An 18184-nucleotide genomic window follows, 5' to 3' on the forward strand; every position below is an offset into this window, starting at 1 on the left:
GCTATCTTCTAAATCACATTCAACTTTGACAATTGATCGAACGATGCTATAGAAGAGATCTATACATATCCTTCCTAGATTAACAAATGTGAAAGGGAAGATTTAAAATGGGAAAACTTGCATCAGTACATGTATATACAAATTTTATTACATTCATATGATTTTCTTAAGACCCACACTATAATTCAAAAATATTTTACTCTCTTGATGCTGATCATACTATCTGCTACTATATATATGGGAGAACAAAGTATAGCACAATAGAGCTGATAAACAAGGAAAGATAACCAGTATAGCACTAATGGCATAAGTTGCATTAGCTGCCTCATTGTAGAGCATGAATAAATTTGTAGTTGCTGATTATAAGAATTGAAACAATCACCTTCAGCTGTCGATTTTGTAAGACAATCTGCTCGTCAAATAGAAGCCGAAATTTTGAATTAAGTACCTTATGAAATCATGAAAATATAACTCTGCAATTCTTCAAGTTCTATATGAATCATACGTTAATAACTATGCAATGATATGTCACTGGTACAATGAGGTGCTATATAAACGGGTTTTAACCCCGACGACATTTTGAACCGTCGCCAAGTGAGTGTGTGCAATAGGGGGGTCCTTCCTACACGATCCAGAAACTGTCGGGGATAGGGAGCCTTGATGCATACAATTGTCCCTATAAAACTGTTTCTGATATCCTTGCAACTCATTTGTGCCCGTATTGCCATCGCAGTCCGTATTTTGTGGTGCTACATTTATGATGCGCGGACCATGACAAATAGTTGACAATTATAGAAGCAGACAATCACACACATTTACTTTTTCTCGACTGTATGCGGTTCGATGTAAGAGCGCATACAGTTGTCCCTATAAAACTGTATGTGAAGTTTGAATACATCCCACACGATTCATCGTCGTACCCGCATCGGATGATGACCTATCGCACACATTCTTCTATGACCAATCGTTTGTGATGCGCACAACATCATAAACAGTCCATAATTGTCAAGCGTGTGTAATAAGTTGACTTTCGCAAACATTTAATAAGAAGGAACTGTGTGCGATGTTGTTGTTAATCGCACACGTTTGTTCTTGGCTAATCGTGTGTGCAGTAGAGATTGGTCGCACACGTAGTGGGTCCGAGAAACGTGTCTGATCTCCATGTCTATCACAGACGTTTTGCTTTCGCGAACCATGTGTAGTGTAATTCCTAATTTATCCCAAATTTAATCCCAAATTTAAAAATCACATATTTTGAATTTTAAAGTAGGAAATCACTTATTTCATATTGAACCATGTTTATTACAACTATAGGTTCAACCACGAATGCATAATTCAATGCACAAGTACATATACTTTAGAACTACAGAAGCACCAAATAAAGAATGATGAACCACCGTTGTACTAAAGACTGTAAAGAGAGAGACGAAAGACATTTTGGTTGCTGGAGAAGGTGAAGCGAAATGCCCATATTGTGCCCTCATCCATGCGTAATGCGCACGTGACTCTAGGCCAACCCCTTATAATGGTTGCCGTCCATCCTTCATTGTCTTCATTAGGACTTCTCGATGCTCATTGTAGTCTGGATGAAATACTCTAACCTTCATTGTGTGTCCACCAATCATGTACTTTGCAAGGTAATCTTGAGTGAACTTCTTTGAGAAGCACTATGAACGAAAAAGATTCAGACATTGTTGTCTAACAACTCATTATGGGCAGTAAAAAGAGAAGGCTGCAGAGTTTGTAGTTACCATCCTACAACTCACTGTTGTGTTGGATATAGCGTAAACAAATAATTTGCTTGCCACCGTTCATATATTTTTGCTAATAATCCTTATCAGTTTCCTCACTTGATGCTTGTTCGTGAATATCTCGTTGCCCCATATGTAAAAAGGGTCGATGCGTGGATCCTTGCCAAGGGCATATGTACCTACAAGCAACAAGTCAATATTAGAAGCTAACAAGTGTCCAATCCTGGATCTATATGCACTACATTATGGAACGACGGGGGAGTACAAGCCGAGGGATGAAACTAACCTCAGCGGAAAATGGTGGCCACTCCCGTTGTTGTCCTACATAAGTAGTGGAAAGGCATGATAAGTACAACAACCTTAACATCAAACAAGTATAGCAAAGGTAAACAACATCATCTCCAAATGATAGCTTGAATGTGTTGGTTTCAGCATGTTGTTAAAGCAGATATAAAATGGAAGGCAATGTTACCTACAACAGGCTTAACAACCATCAAATATTGCAATTCAAACTGCTATTGTTGAAAATGAATTGAACGTAGATAATGCTTAAACATCACACCAGATAAATATGTAAAACTGAAATAAAGGGCATGTGTTAACTACACCAGGCATAACTGGAACCAAATATATTCAAACTGGTATTGATGCAATCGAGCGGCACAGTGATGTCTACTATGCAACTTTATTCTTGTAGACACGTGTTGGGCCTCCAAGCGCAGAGTTTTGTAGGACAGTAGCAATTTTCCCTCAAGTGGATGACCTAAGGTTTATCAATCCATGGGAGGCGTAGGATGAAGATGGTCTCTCTCAAACAACCCTGCAACCAAATAATAAAAAGTCTCTTGTGTCCTCAACACACCAAATATAATGGTAATTTGTATAGGTGCACTAGTGTGCGAAGAGATGGTGATACAAGTGTAATATGGATGGTAGAAATATATTTTTATAATCTGAATAAACAAAAACAGCAAGGTAGAAAATAGTAAACGGGCACAAAAACAGTATTGCAATGCTTGGTCCGTACTTTCGCTAGTGCAATCTCTCAACAATGCTAATATAATTGGATCATATAACCATCCCTCAATGTTCGATGAAGAATCACTCCAAAGTTTCTATCTAGTGGAGAACATAAGAAGAAATCGTTTGTAGGGTATGAAACCACCTCGAAGCTATTCTTTCCGATCGATCTATCCAAGAGTTCGTACTAAAATAACACCAAATAATTTCAGATTCATAATACTCAATCCAACACAAAGAACCTCTAAGAGTGCCCCAAGATTTCTACCGAAGAAACAAAGACAAGAACGTGCATCAACCCCTATGCATAGATTACCCCAATGTCCCCTCGGGAATCCGGGAGTTGTGTGCCAAAATATACATCAAGTGAATCAATATGATACCCCATTGTCACCACGAGTATTCATTTGCAAGACATATATCAAGTGCTCTCAAATCCATAAAAGTACTCAATCCGATAAAATGAAATCTCAAAGGGAAAACTCAATTCACAACAAGATAGAGAGGGGAAAACACCATATGATCCGACTATATTAACAAAGTCCAGGACACATCGTCACCATTTCAAATATCAACACTCTGGATGGCTGGATCGTCCGGATGTCCATCCGGACGTCCGGGTAGCTCTCCCTATATGCCCAGATATCCGGGCTCCTATCCGGTCATCTGTACCTATCCAGATCATCCGGGGCTATGCCCGGACATCCGAGTGAGTCCTCGCCCTAAGCAGTAAAATATCGGGCCGTGTGGGAGCAGAGGGTTATTCCTCCATTCTCCTCCCCCACAACCCCATCCACTCACCCCCGCTGCCGCCGGATGCTCGTGCGCTGCCCCTCCAGTCCTGCCGGCCATTTGACTGGATCTCGCCGCCACGCGCTGCCGTCGCCTCGATCCACCCCTCCTCGCGTCGTTTTCCCCCGGGGCCGATTAGATCCCCAATGTCGCGCCCTCTGTCCCCAAAATCCGCCATGGTGGTCGGACGTGGAGGCGGTGGCCGGAGCTTCAAGTCGACGCTGAAGGGTCCCTCTCGTGGTACTCCATATGCTCCTCCCTTCAATTAACTCCGTTTACCCATCTAGGTTAGTCATTCATCGAGTTGGATCTCTCTCCTATGCGTGTACGCAGACGCGTGTCGTCAAGCATCAACAAACTCTGAGGATGATGCTCGTCCACTCAAGAAGGCGCTGGGTCGTGCCTGTCCGTCCTATGCTGGGCAGGATGACCCTGATACGAGGAGCTCGTGCCTGTTCATTCCATGACCAAGTCCAAGAATAAGAAAGCAGCCAGTGCCTCAAGCTCCCAGTCTATGGCACCTACTGGCCTTGCCTTGTCCATGGCCAACCCCACCAACCGTGGCCGTCATGCTGTCAACTATTAGCCCATGGACCCCTATGAATATGCTGCTTTAAGGAGTGATGTCAATCGATTTGCCTCCCCGGCCAATGCAACTGATCCTCGTTTTCGCACCTTGGTTCAACAAGACATCTATCAATCCGTCATTGCTCATCTAGGTTTTTCTCCACAGCATTATGTGAACTTGGATTACATTGAGAAAAATCCAACCAAGTTCGAAGGTGTGTTGGAGAAGATTGATGGCATGGGGCTGCGTCATGCTATGTCTCTTCACTGTGATTGGAATGAGGCTGCCATTCGGCAATTCTATGCCATGTGTTTCTTCCATCCAGATCACTCTATCACTTGGATGACTCACCATTCTCAGTTCACCATCTCCTTTGAGGAATTTGCTGCTGCCTTGGGCATGCCCGGATCTGAGGCCTCTCTTTTCCGAATCCATGAGGTGAACCCCAAGTTTGAGGCCATGCCCATCAGTGCATGTGGTTGCCTCATCATGCCTACCCCTTAGTTATCCACAATGCAGCAAAGCAAGGAGCTTAATGATATCTCCATCTTCCGTCTCAAATATCGGTGGCTTTTTCAGTGTATCCTCAACTCCATTGATCCCAAGAAAGGGGATCATGGAATGGTTCGGGCCTATAGCATTGACTTGATGTACTACTCGAGGAAGGCTCCCGATTGTCCCATTAACATGGCAGATTTCCTATGGCATGAGATTCACATGGCTAGTGGTCTGAAGGTTCGTACACTTCCCCATGCCCCTTCATTCAGAGAGTCATCGACTCGGTTTATCCGTGTTCCATTGTCAAGACATCCACGCACTCCATGTGGACTCCGCGTGATGAGTCTTCCAGAGAGAAGGCCCCTGCTCCTCCGTGTGCCGAGAGCTCCTCTCGCCACACTAAACCTTTCATCAAGCCTTTTGACCGCCTGGCTCGCTTCATTGGCAAGTCCCACAAGGCTATATTTGACACTTGCCGCTACACTTCTACTTACATTGCTACCGAGGAGGTTCGCCATATCTCTGAGTCAAATGCACTTCGGGCTCGCCTCCGTGCGCGCCCTGGGAGTCCCGTCGAGCCAGATGAGCCTATTCCAGACCGTCTTCTTCTTCCAGAGGTCGATTTTCCTTCTTCCGCTGACTTCCCCGAGTTCTTCCTTAACCCTGCAGATTTGAGTGATGGTGATGGGGATGATGATGAGGATGTGATGTCTACTACACAACCTTCTTCTTATAGACGTTGTTGGGCCTCCAAGTGCAGAGGTTTGTAGGACAGTAGCAAATTTCCCTCAAGTGGATGGCCTAAGGTTTATCAATCCGTGGGAGGCGTAGGATGAAGATGGTCTCTCTCAAACAACCCTGCAACCAAATAACATAGAGTCTCGTGTGTCCCCACACACCCAATACAACGGTAAATTGTATAGGCGCACTAGTTCGGCGAAGAGATGGTGATACAAGTGCAATATGGATAGTAGATATAGGTTTTTGTAATCTGAAAATATAAAAACAGCAAGGTAACTAATGATAAAAGTGAGCAAAAATGGTATTGCAATGCGTGGAAACAAGGCCTAGGGTTCATACTTTCACTAGTGCAAGTTATCTCAACAATAATAACATAATTGGATCATATAACCATCCCTCAAGATGCAACAAAGAGTCACTCCAAAGTCACCAATAGCGGAGAACAAATAAAGAGATTATTGTAGGGTACGAAACCACCTCAAAATTATCCTTTCTGATCGATCTATTCAAGAGTTCATACTAGAATAACACCTTAAGACACAAATCAACCAAAACCCTAATGTCACCTAGATACTCCAATGTCATCTCAAGTATCCGTGGGTATGATTATACGATATGCATCACACAATCTCAGATTCATCTATTCAAACAACACAAAGAACTTCAAAGAGTGCCCCAAAGTTTCTACTAGAGAGTCAAGACGAAAACATGTGCCAACCCCTATGCATAAGTTCACAAGGTCACGGAACTCGCAAGTTGATCAACAAAGCATACATCAAGTGGATCACGTGATATCCCATTGTCACCACAGATAAGCACATGCAAGACATACATCAAGTGTTCTCAAATCCTTAAAGACTCAATCTGATAAGATAACTTCAAAGGGAAAACTCAATCCATTACAAGAGAGTAGAGGGGGAGAAACATCATAAGATCCAACTATAATAGCAAAGCTCGCGATACATCAAGATCATTCTGAATCAAGAACATGAGAGAGAGAGATCAAACACATAGCTACTGGTACATACCCTCAGCCCTGAGGGTGAACTACTCCCTCCTCGTCATGGAGTGCGCCGGGATGATGAAGATGGCCACCGGAGAGGGATTCCCCCCTCCAGCAGGGTGCCGGAACGGGTCTAGATTGGTTTTCGGTGGCTATGGAGGCTTCCGGCGACGGAACTCCCGATCTAGGTTTCTTTCTGTAAGTTTGGGGTTATATAAGAGGTGTTGGAGTCGGGACAAGTCAGGGGGGTGGGCGCGGCCCCCACCCTCGTGGGCATCCCGATCTCTTCTGGCCCAGTTCTTTTACTTCCTGGCCTTCTTCTGGTCAAAAAATAAGCTCCGTCAAGTTTCAGGTCAATTGGACTCCGTTTGGTTTTCCTTTTCTGCGATACTCAAAAACATCGAAAAAACAGAAACTGGCACTGGGCTCTAGGTTAATAGGTCAGTCCAAAAAATCATATAAAAGTGTAAAATAAAGCCCATTAACATCCAAAACAGATAATATAATATCATGGAACAATAAAAAAATTGTAGATACGTTGGAGACATATCAAGCATCACCAACCTTAATTCCTGCTCGTGCTCGAGTAGGTAAATGATAAAAACAGAATTTTTGATGTGGAATGCTACCTAACATATTTATCCATGTAATTCTTTTTATTGTGGCAAGAATATTCAGATCCATAAGATTCAAGACGAAAGTTTAATATTGACATAAAAATAATAGTACTTCAAGCGTACTAAGTAAGCAATTATGTCTTCTCAAAATAACATGGCCAAAGAAAGCTTATCCCTACAAAATCATATAGTTTGGCTATGCTCTATCTTCATCTCACAAAATATTTAAATCATGCACAACCCCGATGACAAGCCAAGCAATTGTTTCATACTTTTGATGTTCTCAAACTTTTTCAATCTTTACGCAATACATGAGCGTGAGCCATGGACATAGCACTATAGGTAGAATAGAATGGTGGTTGTGGAGAAGACAAAAAGGAGAAGATAGTCTCACATCAACTAGGCGTATCAACAGGCTATGGAGATGCCCATCAACGGATATCAATGTGAGTGAGTAGGGATTGCCATGCAACGGATGCACTAGAGATATAAGTGTATGAAAGCTCAAAAAGAAACTAAGTGGGTGTGCATCCAACTTGCTTGCTCACGAAGACCTAGGGCATTTTGAGGAAGCCCATCATTGGAATATACAAGTCAAGTTCTATAATGAAAGAATCCCACTAGTAAATGAAAGTGACAACATAGGAGACTCTCTATGATGAAGATCATGGTGCTACTTTGAAGCACAAGTGTGGTAAAAGGATAGTAGCATTGCCCCTTCTCTCTTTTTCTCTCATTTTTTTTGTTTTTTTTGTTTTTTGGGCCTTCTCTTTTTTTATGGCCTCTTTTTTCTCTTTTTTCGTCCGGAGTCTCATCCCGACTTGTGGGGGAATCATATTCTCCATCATCCTTACCTCACATGGGACAATGCTCTAATAATGATGATCATCACACTTTTATTTAGTTATAACTCAAGAATTACAACTCGATACTTAGAATAAAATATGAATCTATGTGAATGCCTCCGGCGGTGTACCGGATGTGCAATGACTCATGATTGACATGTATGAAAGAATTATGAACGGTGGCTTTGCCACAAATACGATGTCAACTACATGATCATGCAAAGCAATATGACAATGATGTAGCGTGTCATAATAAATGGAACGGTGGAAAGTTGCATGGCTATATATCTCAGAATGGCTATGGAAATGCCATAATAGGTTGGTATGGTGGCTGTTTTGAGGAAGGTGATGGTGGGTTTATGGTACCGGTGAAAGTTGCGCGGTACTAGAGAGGCTACCAATGGTGGAAGGGTGAGAGTGCATATATTCCATGAACTCAACATTAGTCATAAAGAAGTCACATACTTATAGCAAAAATCTATTAGTTATATAAACAAAGTACTACGCGCATGCTCCTAGGGCGATAGATTTGTAAGAAAATACCATCGCTCGTACCCGAGCACCACTCATAAGGAAGACAATCAATAAATAAATCATGCTCCGACTTGATCACATAACGGTTCACCATACGTGCATGCTACGGGAATCACAAACTTTATCATAAGTATCTCTGAAATTCACAACTACTCAACTAGCATGAGTCTAATATCACCATCTTCATATCTCAAAACAATCATCAAGTATCAAACTTCTCATAGTATTCAATGCACTTTATATGAAAGTTTTTATTATACCCATCTTGGATGCCCATCATATTAGGACTAGTTTCATAACCAAAGCAAATCACCATCCTGTTTAGGACTCTCAAAATAATATAAGTGAAGTATGAGAGTTCATCTATTTCTTCAAAATAAAACCACCGCCGTGCTCTAAAAAGATATAAGTGAAGCACTAGAGCAAATGACAAACTACTCCGAAAGATATAAGTGAAGATCAATGAGTAGTCGAATAATTATGCAACTATGTGAAGACTCTCTAACATTTAATAATTTCAGATCTTGGTATTTTATTCAAACAGCAAGCAAAACAAAAGAAAATAAAATGACGCTCCAAGCAAAACACATATCCTGTGGTGAATAAAAATATAGCTCCAAGTAAAGTTACCAATGAACGAAGACGAAAGAGGGGATGCCATCCGGGGCATCCCCAATCTTAGGCCCTTAGTTGTCCTTGAATATTACCTTGGTAATCCCCAAGCTTAGTCTCTTTCCACTCCTTATTCCGTAGTCCATCGAATCTTTACCCCAAACTTGAAAACTTCACAACACAAAACTTAACAGAAAACTCGTAAGCTCCGTTAGTATAAGAAAATAAATCACCACTTAGGTACTGTTGTGAACTCATTATTTATTTATATTGGTGTAATATCTACTGTATTCCAACTTCTCTATGGTTCATACCCTCCTATACTACTCATAGATTCATCAAAATAAGCAAACAACACATAGAAAACAGAATCTGTCAAAAACAGAACAGTCTGTAGTAATCTGTATCAAACGTATACTTATGGAACTCATAAAATTCTGAAATAAATTGGTGGACGTGAGGAATTTGTCTATTAATCATCTTCAAAAGGAATCATCTTAATTTCACTCTCTAGTAAAAAATGGCAGCTAATCTCGTGAGCGCTAAAGTTTCTGTTTTTTAAAGCAAGATCACAAAGACTTCACCCAAGTCTTCCCAAAGGTTCTACTTGGCACAAACACTAATTAAAAGCATAAAACCACATCTAAACAGAGGCTAAATGAATTGTTTATTACCAAACAGTAACAAAAATCAAGGGACAAAAATAAAAATTGGGTTGCCTCCCAACAAGCGCTATCATTTAACGCCCCTAGCTAGGCATGATGATTTCAATGATGCTCACATAAAAGATAAGAATTGTAACATAAAGAGAGCATCATGAAGAATATGGCTAGCACATTTAAGTATAACCCACTTCCTATGCATAGGGATTTTGTGAGCAAACAACTTATGGGAACAAGAATCAACTTGCATAGGAAGGTATAACAAAGATAACTTCAAAATTTTCAACACATAGAGGAAACTTGATATTATTGCAACTCCTACAAGCATATATTCCTCCTTCATAATAATTTTCAGTAGCATCATGAATGAATTCAACAATATAACCATCACATAGAGCATTCTTTTCATGATCTACAAGCATAGAAAATTTACTACTCTCCACATAAGCAAAATTCTTCTCATTCAGAATAGTGGGAGCATCATAAGAAACTCGAATACTATAAATTGTTTCCACATTAAAAGAGTAATGTTCAGAAAAAGGGTAATCATAATCATGACAAGTTTTAATATAATCATCACTACTTTATAGCATACGTGTCATCACAATAATCATCATAAGTAGCAACTTTGTTCTCATCATAATCAATTGAAACCTCTTCCAAGATAGTGGAATCATTACTAAATAAAGTCATGACCTCTCCTAATCCACTTTCATAATTGTCACAATAACATTCAACACCCTCCAAAATAGTGGGATCATTACTTCCTAAAGTTGACACTCTTCCAAACCCACTTTCATCAATATAATCATCATAAGTAGGAGGCATGCTATCATCATAATAAATTTGCATATCAAAACTTGGGAGACTAAAAATATCATCTTCATTAAACATAGCATCCCCAAGCTTGGGACAAAAATTAATTGCAGCAAATATATTCTCAAACTTGTCATTCTCATCAAACATAGCATCCCCAAGCTCGAGCCTTTTCATATCATAAGCATAATCACTCTCATCATTAATAGTATGGATAGCACCATTAGTATAGCAATTATCATCCTCACAATGAGTAATAGGAGCAACATCATTTGGGAGGGATACCTTTTCACCTTTGCTCCTCCATCTTTTCTTTTTCTTCTTCACATCATCTGTGGGTTTAATCCTCTTTTCAGAGCTCCTTATTAACGAGATTGGTTGAATAGGAGGCTCCTCCTCGTTACCTAATTCATCATAAGAAATAATAGGAGAATATTGGGAAGTATCTTCCCTTTCATTAGTATTCTCTTCATCTTCTATTTGTTTTCTTGTCTTTATGTAATTGTCAATATAAGGATTTTCAATGCAATTCACCGCACAATACATAAAAATTTCTTCTATATCAAAATCAAGAAATCTATCATGATTAAATTTTGGAATACCCTCAGTTATACGTTTCATTTCTTCATACCCCAAAAGAAGACTAAGCTCTTTATGATGCTCAAGGGTAATCAAGTTATCACAATTTTTGGACATGATTTGATCATGAAACAAATAGCATTGGAGCTTTAAATGACCATGTTCATTGCAAAGTTCACAAGGATGGCGATAAATATTGAATCTTTTAGCACAATCATCTAGCCTTTCTTGCAACCATTTAGTTTCCAAATACTTATGCCTCTTGCAAAATCTATCTTCCCTATTTGGTGTGTGCTTGCAAGCTCTATGTATTCCACAAAAGTTGACATGCTTATAAAAGACATTCTCATCATGACTAGTGCAATCATCATTAGTACTATGGATATTCAAAGAGTTCATACTAATAACATTGCAATCATGCTCATCATTCAAAGATTTAGTGCCAAACATTCTAATGCATTCTTCTTCTAGCATTTTGGCACAATTATCGGAATCCTTATTTTCATGAAAGACATTAAAAAGATGAAGCATATGAGGTACCCTTAATTCCATTTTTAGTTTTCTTTTATAAACTAAACTAGTGATAAAACAAGAAACACAAAGATTCAATTGCAAGACCTAAAGATATACCTTCAAGCGCTAACCTCCCTGGCAACGACGCCAGAAAAGAGCTTGATGTCTACCACACAACCTTCTTCGTGTAGATGTTGTTGGGCCTCCAAGTGCAGAGGTTTGTAGGACAGTAGCAAATTTCGATCAAGTGGATGACCTAAGGTTTATCAATCCGTGGGAGGCGTAGGATGAAGATGGTCTCTCTCAAACAACCCTGCAACCAAATAACAAAGAGTCTCTTGTGTCCCCAACACACCCAATACAATGGTAAATTGTATAGGCGCACTAGTTCAGTGAAGAGATGGTGATACAAGTGCAATATGGATAGTAGATATAGGTTTTTGTAATCTGAAAATATAAAAACAGCAAGGTAATTGATGATAAAAGTAAGCGAAAACGGTATTGCAATGCGTGGAAACAAGGCCTATGGTTCATACTTTCACTAGTGCAAGTTCTCTCAACAATAATAACATAATTGGATCATATAACCATCCCTCAACATGCAACAAAGAGTCACTCCAAAGTCACTAATAGCGGAGAACAAATGAAGAGATTATTGTAGGGTACGAAACCACCTCAAAGTTATCCTTTCTGATCGATCTATTCAAGAGTTCGTACTAGAATAACACCTTAAGACACAAATCAACCAAAACCCTAATGTCACCTAGATACTCCAATGTCACCTCAAGTATCCGTGGGTATGATTATACAATATGCATCACATAATCTCAGATTCATCTATTCAACCAACACAAAGAACTTCAAAGAGTGCCCCAAAGTTTCTACCGGAGAGTCAAGATGAAAATGTGTGCCAACCTCTATGCATAAGTTTACAAGGTCACGGAACTCGCAAGTTGATCACCGAAACATACATCAAGTGGATCACGTGATATCCCATTGTCACCACAGATAAGCACATGCAAGACATACATCAAGTGTTCTTAAATCCTTAAAGACTCAATCCGATAAGATAATTTCAAAGAGAAAACTCAATCCATTACAAGAGAGTAGAGGGGGAGAAACATCATAAGATCCAACTATAATATCAAAGCTCGCGATACATCAAGATCGTTCCGAATCAAGAACATGAGAGAGAGAGAGAGATCAAACACATAGCTACTGGTACATACCCCCAGCCCCGAGGGTGAACTACTCCCTCCTCGTCATGGAGAGCACCGGGATGATGAAGATGGCCACCGGAGAGGGATTACCCCCTCCGGCATGGTGCCGAAACGGGTCTAGATTGGTTTTCGGTGGCTACGGAGGCTTCTGACGGTGGAACTCCCGATCTAGGCTTCTTTTTGGAAGTTTGGGGTTATATAAGAGGTGTTGGAGTCGGGAACAAGCCAGGGGGGGTCTCTGGGCTGTCCACGAGGCAGCCCGAGACTCTTCTGGCCCAGTTCTTTTACTTCCTGGCCTTCTTCTGGTCCAAAAATAAGCTCCGTCAAGTTTCAGGTCAATTGGACTCCGTTTGGTTTTCCTTTTCCACGATACTCAAAAACAACGAAAAAACAGAAACCGGCACTGGGCTCTAGGTTAATAGGTTAGTCCCAAAAATCATATAAAAGTGTAAAATAAGGCCCATTAACTTCCAAAATAGATAATATAATAGCATGGAACAATCAAAAATTATAGATACGTTGGAGACGTATCAGGATGCTGACTGACTCCTACTTTCTTTGCTGTTTTCCCCTTTTCGGTACTTGCTACCAAGGGGCAGATGTAATTCTTAGGAGTATGAGTGTGTGTCAGCTATGTTTATTGATATCTAGTTATTGGACTCATTACTATTATTGTTATGGAACCTTTGGTCATGTGTTATGCTACCTTGTAAGAGCTTAAGTATGTTATCTTCATTCGTTGCGTATGTTGCTTTTAGTGATGTATGTCTATCATTATATTCTGAATGTGGGTATCCACTTCATATGTGCATCATTTTGTAGTTTAACACATTCCTATGCATACATTAAGGGGGAGCTCTTCCTAAAACACATACCGGACAACTCTCCTAAAAATATTCACATCACATTTCACTTGTTGAGAGCTATATGTAGTTTGTCATCAACTACCAAAAAAGGGGGAGATTGAAAGTGCAATCTTGCTATTAAGAATATTTTTGATTTTGATGACAAATTTACATATAGGGGACTAACCTTGTTTGCTAAGTATATACACAAGTCATCAGTCCTCTGGTTTTGTATAGTGCATCATGATCATATCATATGAGATACTACTCAAGCAATTAATCAATGAGGAAAGGAGCAAACAAAGACGAAGCATCATGTTTCTTGAGTAATAGGGATCCCGCACTATTAAGAGGGGATCCGAGGTGTAGGTTCAAGGCTTGCTCATATTATACCTCACAAGTAGTTTTTCACAAAATACCAAAATCCCTAGCAAAACCCCTTAGCCAAAACCTACCACCTTTTTCTCTTCACTCTCTTCATAGCCAGATCATCCGGACTAGGGCCCGAATCATCTGAGCTTGTCCCCGGATCGCTCGGTGCAAAGAATAGCTTACTGAAAACTGCTTATCATTTCCTTCTGATCCTCATTGGGTTTGACACTCTTACTTACCGAAAGGACTACGATAGATCCCCTACACTTGTGGGTCATCAGTGCTAAGGAGGAGAAAGTGCAACTAATCCTGGGTGGTTTTGGTAATTATTAACAACATATAGCTCATTGAACTAATATCCATTCAAGATAATCATTTCAGAAAGTTCAATGACTGGCATGGCATGGACTAGAGATGTGGACCCCTAAAAATACTAAGGACACATATTGGCACAAGCTCAAGACTCTACATTTTCATTTTAGTGATCCAAGATCACATTGAGTCCATAGGAAAAGCCAATACTATTAAAAGGGGATGAGGTGTTGCTTTATGGCTTGCTTGCTCAAAATGCTTAGTGATATGCTCCAAAAGCCCTCAACCACTTTCTCATATCCACATATGTCCCAAAGCAAAACTCAAACTCGGCCCCACCGATTTGATCTATCCGGTGCCACCGGGTTCATTTGACATAGCCATAGCCAGAAACCCTAATCAGTTCGGTCTCACCGATAGGGATCTCGGTCTCACCGAGATGGGATTGCAAACTCTCTGTTTCACTTTGTAACGTTTCGGTCTAACCGAGATGATCGATCGGTCCCACCGAGTTTGCAATGCAAACTCTCTGTTTCCTTTTCGTAACATTTTGGTCTCACCGAAATGAGCGATCGGTCCCACTGAGTTTTCCTGACCAACTCTCTGTTTGCCTATTACATAAATCGGTCTCACCGAGTTCATGTGATCGTTCTCACCGAGATTACGTTATGCCCTAACCCTAACACAATCAGTCCCACCGAGTTGATCATGTCGGTCCCACCGAAAAGCCTAACGTTCACATTTTGAACTAAATCGATCTGACCGAGTTTCAGTATTCGGTCCCACCGAGTTTGGTGAATTATGTGTAACAATTAGATTTTGTGTGGAGGCTATATATACTCCTCCACCCATCCTCCATTCATGGAGAGAGCCATCAGAACGTGCCTACACTTCCAGCATTCATTTTCTGAGAGAGAACCACCTACTCATGTGTTGAGACCAAGATATTCCAATCCAACCACAAGAATCTTGATCTCTAGCCTTCCCCAAGTTGCTTTCCACTCAAATCTTCTTTCCACCATATCCAAATATGTGTGAGAGAGAGTTGAGTGTTGGGGAGACTATCATTTCAAGCACAAGAGCAAGGAGTTCATCATCAACACACCATCTATTACCTTTTAGAGAGTGGTGTCTCCTAGATTGGTTAGGTGTCACTTGGGAGCCTCTGTCAAGATTGTGGAGTTGAACCAATGAGTTTGTAAGGGCAAGGAGATCGCCTACTTCGTGAAGATCTACCCAAGTGAGGCAAGTCCTTCGTGGGCGATGGCCATGGTGGGATAGACAAGGTTGCTTCTTCGTGGACCCTTCGTGGGTGGAGCCCTCCGTGGACTCGGGCAGCCGTTACCCTTCGTGGGTTGAAGTCTCCATCAACGTGGATGTACGATAGCACCACCTATCGGAACCACGCCAAAAATCTTCGTGTCTACATTGTGTTTGCTCCCTCCAAACTCCTCCTCTTTACCTTCATATGCAATGATTTACATTCCGCTGCTATATTCTTAGAATTGCATGTGTAGGTTGATTGCTTGACTTGTGATAAGTTGCTAAATCTGCCAAGACTTAAAATTGGGGAAAGACTAGATTTTTATTTGGTCAAGTAGTCTAATCACCCCCTCTAGACATACTTTCGATCCTACAAGTGGTATCAGAGCTTTGGTCACCATTTGTCTTAATTTCCATAGCTTTGGTGATCATAGCCTTGGTTTCACAACCTAGGAGAGTATGGCGTCCAACGAGGGAAATTACCACCGTAGAGGTCCTTACTTTGATGATACCAATTTTGCTAGTTGGAAGCATAAGATGAAAATGCATATTCTTGGACATAGCCCCGCCGTTTGGGCTATTGTATGTATAGTCTTGCAAGGTGAATTCTTCGATGGGAAGAACCAAATCGTGAAGCTACCACGGCAGAATTGAAGATGCTGCAATACATTGCTCAAGCTTGCGATATCCTCTTCAACAGATTGTGCCCCGAAGAATTCAACAAAATCAGCCGTCTTGAGAATGCAAAGGAAACTTGGGATACTTTGAATGATATGCACGAAGGTACCGACTCCGTCAAGGAATCCAAATTGGATGTGCTTCAAAGTCAGCTCAACAAGTTCAAAATGAAGGATGGTGAAGGTGTCGCTGAAATGTACTCTAGGCTTGCTCTCATCACTAATGATATTGCCGGCTTAGGAAGTGAAGAGATGACCGACATATTCATCATCAAGAAGATTCGAAGATCCTTGGATGGAAAATATGATACTGTGTGCACATTGATCGAAATGATGCCCAGTTACAAAGATCTCAAGCCAACCAAAGTCATTGGAAGAATTGTTGCTCATGAGATGTCACTCAAGGATAAAGAAGAGCTTCACAACAAGTCAAGTGGTGCTTACAAAGCCTCATGTGATACCCCTACATCATCAAGTGAGAAACAAGTCTTCAATGAGGAATTGAGCCTAATGGTGAAGAACTTCAACAAGTTCTACACCGGTGCGCGTCGGTCCTAAACAAACAGTTTTTAACCCCTTTCTGCGACGGCATTTGGAACCGTTGCCAAGTGAGTGTGGGCGATAGGGGGGAGGGTCCTTCCCACACTACCAAGAAACCGTCGGGGATAGGGCCCCTACAGTACTCCTACTCGTTTCTGCTCGCATTGCCATCGCAGTCGGTATTCTGTGGTGCTATGTTTACGAAGCACGGTCCATCACAAATGGTTCACTATTATAGAACATGTATGATGCGCGTCCCATCACAAACGGTTCACCATTAAGAAGATTAGCTAATCATCATATGAGTGTCAGACATGATTACAAAATGTCGGACCGTCGTAACATCGTCGTACACGACAACTATCACACACGCTATCCTGTGGTGCAACATTTACGATGCGTACTTTGTCAGAAATAGTTCATGGTTGCGAATCATGTACGATAAGGCAACTAACACAAACGTTTAGTTTGCCTGCACCGTTTTGTGATATTGTCTAACATCGCACACGGTTTGCAAACGGCAGGCAACTGTGTGCATGCTTGCACACGTTTCCTCTCTGTGAACCGTCTCGGATTATGGTTCATATCGCAAACGTTTGTGTTTTACTGACCGTGTGTGTCGTAACAACCTGGAGAGCGTAATTTCACCCTAATTTAATTGCTGCTTTTCCAAATTGTACCGGATTTGGATTTGATTTTGATTTTGAATTTGAATGTATGCTACAACTTTATTCATATCCATCAGGTTCAAACAACCAATGCATTATTCGATTCATAGGTACATATGTTCAAGAATTACATAAGAACCAAATAAATAATGATGAACCACAGTTGTATACTTGTACTATTAAAGACGGTAAAGAAAGAGGCGAAATATATTCTGGTTGCTGAACAAGGTGAAGCGGAATGCTCATATTGTGCCCTCCTCCATGCAGAAGGCACACACGACTCTAGTCCAACCCCTTGTGATGGCCGACCGCCCATCCTTCACGGTCTTCATGAAAACATCTAGATAATCATCATGTTCTTGTAGAAATACTTTGACCTTTGCATGCCCACCAATCATGTAGTTTGAGAGGTAATCTTGAGTAAACTACTTTGGCAACCACTGCAAAGGAAAAAGATTCAGACATTGTCATCTAACACAACTCATTATGGGCAGTAAAAAGAAGGCTGCAAAGTTCTTACTTACCATCATGTAGTTCGCTGTTTCTTGGATAAAGTGTAAAAAAATAGTTTAATTGTCATCTTTGGACCCATTTTACTAACAATCTTTATCAACTTCCTCACTTGATGCTGGTTCATCGATATCTCATTGCCCCATACGCAGAAAGGGTGGAAGCGCGGATCTTTACCAATGACATATGTACCTAAAATCACCAAGTTAATATTAGAAGCTAAACA

Source organism: Triticum aestivum, chromosome 3A, assembly GCF_018294505.1.
Source record: "Triticum aestivum cultivar Chinese Spring chromosome 3A, IWGSC CS RefSeq v2.1, whole genome shotgun sequence".
NCBI lineage: Eukaryota > Viridiplantae > Streptophyta > Magnoliopsida > Poales > Poaceae > Triticum > Triticum aestivum.